This window comes from Pithys albifrons, chromosome 31, assembly GCF_047495875.1.
Source record: "Pithys albifrons albifrons isolate INPA30051 chromosome 31, PitAlb_v1, whole genome shotgun sequence".
Lineage (NCBI taxonomy): Eukaryota > Metazoa > Chordata > Aves > Passeriformes > Thamnophilidae > Pithys > Pithys albifrons.
In genome coordinates, this window is record NC_092488.1 from 1,212,083 (window position 1) to 1,219,316 (window position 7,234).

A 7,234-nucleotide genomic window follows, 5' to 3' on the forward strand; every position below is an offset into this window, starting at 1 on the left:
GCGGGGATCCTGGACCAGACGGGACTCAGCTCCGGGATTTGGGGAATTATCTTTGGGATTAAAGGATGCTTTTTATCCTTCTCTTTCTCGGGTCCAGGATGAGGATCCGGACTCGGGACGGGGAGACCGGCAGGGATGGGAAGGGAAGGAAAGTTGCTAATTTTTATCACTATTTATACGAAAACAAGCAAGGTTTTCAGCAGAGACCTTTGGTCTTTTTTTTTTCCCTCTAGCCACAACCTCGTATCATAAAACTCCTTTCCATGCACCACAATTCCATTTATTGAGTGGTTTTGATGCTGCAAAACTGGATTTTCCATTTCTCCTCCTGACTTGCTTTATATCACTTTCAAATCTTCGTTTGTTTGGGGCTTTTTTTAATATGTGAAAGAGATGTTTTCTTCTGTTTTAGGCCACCATGAAGGTATTTCTGGTCAGTCAGACCCCAGAAAGAGCAACACCTGATTGCACAGGAACACCCCAGGTCGACACTGCAGTGTCTCCTCCATCCTTCCTTCTGGTGCCATCGAGCCCCCGAATTCCTCTCCAAATCCTTTAATTCTACTCAAAAATCCCTTAATCCCTCCTGGAATCCCCAGAATTTCATCCCAGATCCCCCCAATTTACCCACAATCCCCAAGTTTCCACCAAAATCCCATAAATTCCACCCAAAATTGCCTTAAATCCACTGAAAATTCCCTTGAAACATGTAACATTCCCTGAAATCCACTGAAAATTTCCTTAATTCCAACTAAAATCACCCTGATTTCAACCGAAATCTCCTTAATTTAGCTTCAAATGCAACTAATTTCTCCTAAAATCCCTGAGTCCACCAAAAATCCCTTCCCCAGCTCACCCAGCCCCCCCCAAGTGCCCCCAAATCCCCCCCAAATGCCCCCTTGAAGCCGCAAATCCCGGGAAAGGGACCCCATGGGTGGAGAGGGGATTTGAGGGTGGTAGAATTGGGGGGTCTCAGGAGGAGTTAAAGGAACTTGGGGGTCCTGGGGACACTTCTGGGGCAGTTTCGGGTCCGCGGAGGCACTTGGAGGCGAGCGGAGACGGGCGGGCACAGCGGCCAATGGGAGCCCCCGCAGCCCCACCGGGACCCCCAGAAACACCTCCGGGGGACCCCCAATATCCCCCCAGGGGCATTTTCGGCTACGCTTTGGAGTCCTGCAGGATGCAAACACCCCCTCCCACCCCAGAAAAACAACAGCAGAGACCCCCAAAATACCCGGGCCGAGCTGACCCTGCCCGGGCACCCGCGGGATGGGGGGGCCGATGCTGCGCCTGCTCCTCTTTCTCCTCCTCTTTCTCCTCCTCTTTCTCCTCCTCTTTCTCCTCCTCTTTCTCCTCCTCTTTCTCCTCCTCTTTCTCCTCCTCTTTTTCCTCCTCTTTTTCCTCCTCTTTCTCCTCCTCTTTCTCCTCCTCTTTCTCCTCCTCTTTCTCCTGTTCCTCTTCCTCTTCCTCCTCCTCCTCCTTTTCCTCCTCCTCTTCCTCCTCCTCTTCCTCCTCCTCCTCCTGCTCCTCCTCCTCCTCCTCCTCCTCCTCCTCCTCCTCCTCCTCCTCCTCCTTCTTCTCCTTCTCTTCCAGCTCCTCCTCCTCTTTGTTTCCCCACGAGGAGCTCTCGGGTGAGCGAGAGGGACACGATGGCAAAGGGGGTGAGGGGGAACGAGGGGCTGGGACCCCCAAACTCCGCAGTCCCCGCAGTGCCCACAAAGGGCCGTGCGGGGTGTGCGATGGGACAGGAGAGCCGGGATGGGCCGGGCAAAGGCCGGGAAGGGCCCAAGGAATGTGCCGCTCCTTGGATCCCGCGCCGGGGCTGCCGCGGGGCGGGGCCGGAGCTGCAAACAGGGACGGCAAAGGGCCCCGAGAAAGCGCTGCGGGACCCCCGAGCCGAGCCCCGAATAGCCCGGGGGGCTCTGGGGGGGTTGGTTTGTGCTCGGGGGGATGTTTGGAGCTTGAGGGACCCCAAAGCAGAGCTGGGAATGCCCCTGGGGGGATGTTGGGGGTCCCTGGGAGGTGTTTTTGAGGCGATCCCAGTTTCGGTTCCCGGCAGAGCCTGTTGGGGGGGGGGGGAGGGGGTTTGATGTTTCTGAGTCAGGCTTGGAGAAGTGGGATGGGGGGTCCAGGGGTACCCTGTGAGCAGGAAAGGGGGTCCAGGGATCCCCGATGTCGGGGAAAGGGGGGTCATGGGGTAGGGAGACCCAGAATGGCCAGAAAAGGGGCTCAAGTTGCGCCCCAAATTTCAAAAAAGGAGACGTCTGTGGTCTGGGAAATGCAGGAGTGGGGATACAGGGGGGTCCCAGAGTCAAGGAAAAGGGGGTTCTGTGGACTGGAAGAGGTGGGATGGCCAGGAAAGGGGGTGCTGGGGGGTATTGGTGCAGAATAAGGGGGTGCAGGGGCGTCCCAGTGCCTGGGAACAGGGGTTCAGGATGATCCAAAGGACAAGGAAAGGCAGGACGAGGGTTGGGGAGAGGTTGTTGGGGGGTCGAGGAGGTTCCTGTGCCCAGAAAAGGGGGGTCGAGGAGATGTCAGGGTAAAGAAAAAGGGAGCTTTGAGTGTGGGAGAGGCAAGATGGGTGGGAAAGGGCGTTGAGGGGGGTCTTGTAGTCCTGGAGTGACTTACTGAGCCAGCCGGATCCTCACAAGTCTCTGGGACCAGACGGGATCCATCCCAGGCGCATGAGGGAGCTGGCAGAAGAGCTTGCCAAGCCACTCTCCATCATCTTCCAACAGTCCTGGCTCTCTGAGGAGGTCCCAGATGATTGGAAGTTGGCAAATGTCACTCCAATCCACAAAAAGGGCTGCAAGGCTGACCCTGGCAACTCCAGGCCTGTCAGCCTGACCTCCGTGCCTGGCAGGGTTATGGAGCAGTTCATCCTGAGTGCAATCACACAGCACCTTCAGGATGGACAAGGGATCAGACCCAGCCAGCAGGGGTTTAGGAGGGGCAGGTCCTGTCTGACCACATGATCACTTTTTATGATCAGGTGACCCACCTGGTGGATGAGGGGAAGGCTGTGGATGTGTCTATCTGGACTTCAGCAAAGCCTTTGACACTGTCTCCCATAATATACTCCTGGAAAAGCTGGTAGCCCATGGCTTGGACAAGTGTACCCTCTGCTGGGTTAGGAGCTGGCTGGAGGGCCGGGCCCAGAGAGTGCTGGTGAGCGGAGCTGCATCCAGCTGGGGCTGGTCACCAGTGGTGTTCCCCAGGGGTCAGTGTTGGGTCCAGTCCTGTTTAACATCTTTATTGGTGATTTAGATGAGGGGATTGAGTCCATCATCAGCAAATTTCCTGATGACCCCAAGTTGGGAGGGAGTGTCGACCTGCTGGAAGGCAGGAGGGCTCTGCAGAGGGATCTGGAGACACTTGAAAGATGGGCTGATTCCAGTGGGATGAAGTTCAACAAGGCCAAGTGCCGGGTCCTGCCCTTTGGCCACAACAACCCCCTGCAGCGCTCCAGGCTGGGCACAGAGTGGCTGGAGAGCAGCCAGGCAGAGGGACCTGGGGGTACTAATTAACAGGAAGCTCAACATGAGCCAACAGTGTGCCCAGGTGGCCAAGAAGGCCAATGGGATCCTGTCCTGGATCAAGAATAGCGTGGCCAGCAGGCCCAGGGCAGTGACCCTTCCCCTGTACTTGCGTTGGTGATACCACACCTTGAGTGTTGTGTTCAGTTCTGGTCCCCTCAGTTCAGAAAGGATATTGAGGTGCTGGAGCGGGGCCAGAGAAGAGCAACAAGGCTGGAGAAGGGACTGGAGCACAAGCCCTATGGGGAGAGACTGAGGGAGCTCAGGTTGTTTAGCCTGGAGAAGAGGAGGCTCAGAGGTGACCTCATTACTGTCTATAACTACCTGAAGGGAATTTCCAGCCAGGTGGGGGCTGGTCTCTTCTCCCAGACACTCAGCAATAGGACAAGGGGGCACGGGCTCAAGCTCTGCCAGGGGAAATTTAAGTTGGATATCAGAAAAATTTCTTTGCAGAGAGAGTGCTCAGGGATTGGAATGGGCTGCCCAGAGAGGTGGTGTATTCACCATCTCTGGAGATTTTTAAACGCAGATTGGACGTCGCGCTGAGTGCCATGATCTGGGAAATGGACTGGAGTTGGACCAACGGTTGGATTTGATGATCTCGGAGGTCTTTTCCAACCCAATCGATTCTATGATTCTATGAGGATCTGTGGTGTCACAATGTCCCCTTTTGTTCCATGAGGCTCTGTGGTGTCACAATGTCCCTTTGGTTCCATGAGGTTCTGTGGTGTCACAATGTCCCTTTTGTTCCATGAGGTTCTGTGGTGTCACAATGTCCCCTTGGTTCCATGAGGTTCTGTGGTGTCACAATGGCCCTTTGGTTCCATGAGGTTCCACACTGCACTTGCAGGAACACACATGGGTGGATGTTGCCCCACCTGCAGAGCTGCCTCCAGCTCTGGGGTCCCAGCACAGGGAGGACATGGAGCTGTTGGAGAGAGTCCAGAGGAGACCACCAGGATGATCAGAGGGATGGAGCAGCTCTGCCATGAGGAAATGCTGAGAGAACTGGGATTGTTCAACATGGAGAAGAGAAGGCCATGGGGTGACCAAATTGTGTCCTTCCAGGACCTGAAGGGAGCTAACAAGAAAGATGGAGAGAGACTATTTACATGGGCCTGGAGTGACAAGAACAAGAGGGAATGGCTTCACACAGATAGATAAAGTAAACAATTTATAAATGGCGGAGGAACTGGACTTCACCAACAATCATGAAGTTTATAGTGAAGACCTTTTATTACACAAAGCACACAGTTTATATAGGGTTAGGACTACAGCTTATTGGCTAAAAGAGTTAACACACCACCACACCAGATACTTCAATTGGTTAAAGCCTCTCTCTCACAAGTCCCATGTTTATATTATTTCATCCTGGCTGTTTTCGTGCCCCTGCAGAGTCCTGTGAATTCCTACTATGTGAATTCTTGAGGAGTAACCTCCTCCCTATCAGCCAGCAGCAGCTGAGCTCCTTGCTGCCTCTGGCTGATAGCTCAGTCTCAGAGGGTGTTCTATAGATCTGAATTGCTCACTTTTGATTTTACTGTAACAACAGATAGAAGGAAGGGATAGATGAGATATTGGGAAGAAATTCTTTATGTTAAGGGTGGTGAGTGCCTGGCACAGATTGGTCAGAGGAGTTCTGGCTCCCCCATCCCTGAAAGTTGGTCAAGGCCAGTTTGATTGCACTGCTGAGAAACCTGGTCTGGTGGAAGGTGTCCCTGTCCATGGCAAGGGCTTGGAATGAGATGCTCTTTAAGGTCTCTCCCAACCCAATCCATTCTGTGATTCTGTGACTGGTGGGGGATGTCATGGTCAGGCCCATCTTGGGCACAGGGACACTGAATGGCAGAGTTTTCCATGGTGGGTGAAGGAAAGAGTGGGCAGCAGAACTGACACCTTGGATTGACGGCAGGCAGACTTTGTCCTGTTTGGGAGAATGATTGATGGAATCCCTTGGGAGTCAGTCCTGAAGGGCACAGAGGTCCAGGAAGGCTGGAGGTGCTTTAAGAAGGAAATCTCCAATCTCCAGGAGCTCTGTGTGAGGAGTAAGAAGAGGGGGTTCATTGTGAGTGGGATAACATAGAAGTGAGAGGTTTGGAGATCAGAGCAAGGGGTACCAATTGAAGGATGTTTAATGTTAATTCAAAGTTCTGTTTGAATGTTAATTCAAAGGTCTCTTTGACTGCTCATGATAAATGGGGTTGGGCTTTCAGGGGGGATAGTTTGCCATCTTCAAAGGGTTTTCCATCTAGGTCAGTTAGGCCAAATTGGTGGGAAGGCTGTGAGGCAACGGTCCCAATCAGGGGCTGTTGTCAGGGGTCTGTAACCGGTGACAGGGACTGAGGGGGGGCCAGTCACACCAATCAGCACCGATGGTGAGTGGGAGGACAAGACAAGCTGGTAACATGGAATCAGCGGGCGGGATGCCAAAGATGGACAAGGGGGGGTTGGGATGAGCCACCCAGAGGGGAGAGAAGGGGCATGGCAGGCAAGAGTATAAATGTCCCAACCCCCCTCCCAGCGTGTGCTCCCCGGTGGCAACACTGTGTCGGGGCACCCTGTGCCTGCACAGCTTGGCCAGTAAAGCCTTTTGTTTTGCTTTCTCAAACCCGTCTCTGAAATTTCTTTGAAACCAGATTTTCTGACACTCTGCCCATGTGCCCTAACACAAGCCAGGGGGCAAAAAGCACATCTTGGTTAAACACAGAACTTAGGCTGGATATCAGGTTAAAAAATGAGAGTGCATCATCTCTTGGACAAGGAACAGAAAACTCAGAGGGACTACATGTGGTGAGGTTGTGTAGGTGGAAAATTTGAAGGGGCAAAGACAAACTGTAACTGAATTTGGCCACTGCAGTAAAAGAAAACAAAATAAAATGTCTCTTAATCAATGGTCAGCAAAAGGAGGGCTCAGGAGAGTCTCCACCCTTTGCTGGATGCAGAGGGCAGGACAGTGCTGGGGGAGGAGGAAAATTTGAGAGACTTAAGGCCTTCCTTGCCTCAGTTTTTAACCTCCAACCTACTTGTCTTCAGGATACCCAGGTCCCAGGTCTGAAATTTGGGGATGAGAAGCTGAGTGAAACCCCCACAATCCAAAAGGAAATTGAATTGTGAGTGACTTGCTCTGCCAGTGAGACCCTCACAAGTCCCAGGGCCCAGATGAGATGCCCCTCAGTCTCTGGAAGTGCTCAGATGGTGTCAGGATATGGCTTTTGAAATACAATTTAGGGGTGTTTATGGTGGTGCTGAGCTGACAGTTGGACTAGAAGATCTTGAAGGTCTCTTTCAACCTTGATGATTCTGTGACTCTCTAACCTGTCATCAATGTTGCCAGGATTGTGCTCCAACAAAATCCTGGGGATGTTTTCTCAGTCATGTCCCTCAGCGGGACCCATTAGCACTACAAGAAACTTTATAGTTTGAATCTCACTTTGGCTTCTCAAGAGGTTTCTGCAGCTTTCCTGAGGGACTGTGATTCAAAGACTCAGCACCAAACCCCCCAGAGTGTCATGAAATGCCCTGGGCTGTTGCTGTGCTGCTGAGCTGGGCCGGGCTCCTGGCACACAGGGAGCTCCTGGCAAGCGGGCAGTGCTGCAGAGAGACAGCTCTGCCCAGGAGCAGCTCCTGTGCACAGCCCAGCAGGGCTCAGGGCACTGCCTGCAGACACCCAGGGCACAGCAGAGAAGGGACAGAGGTGA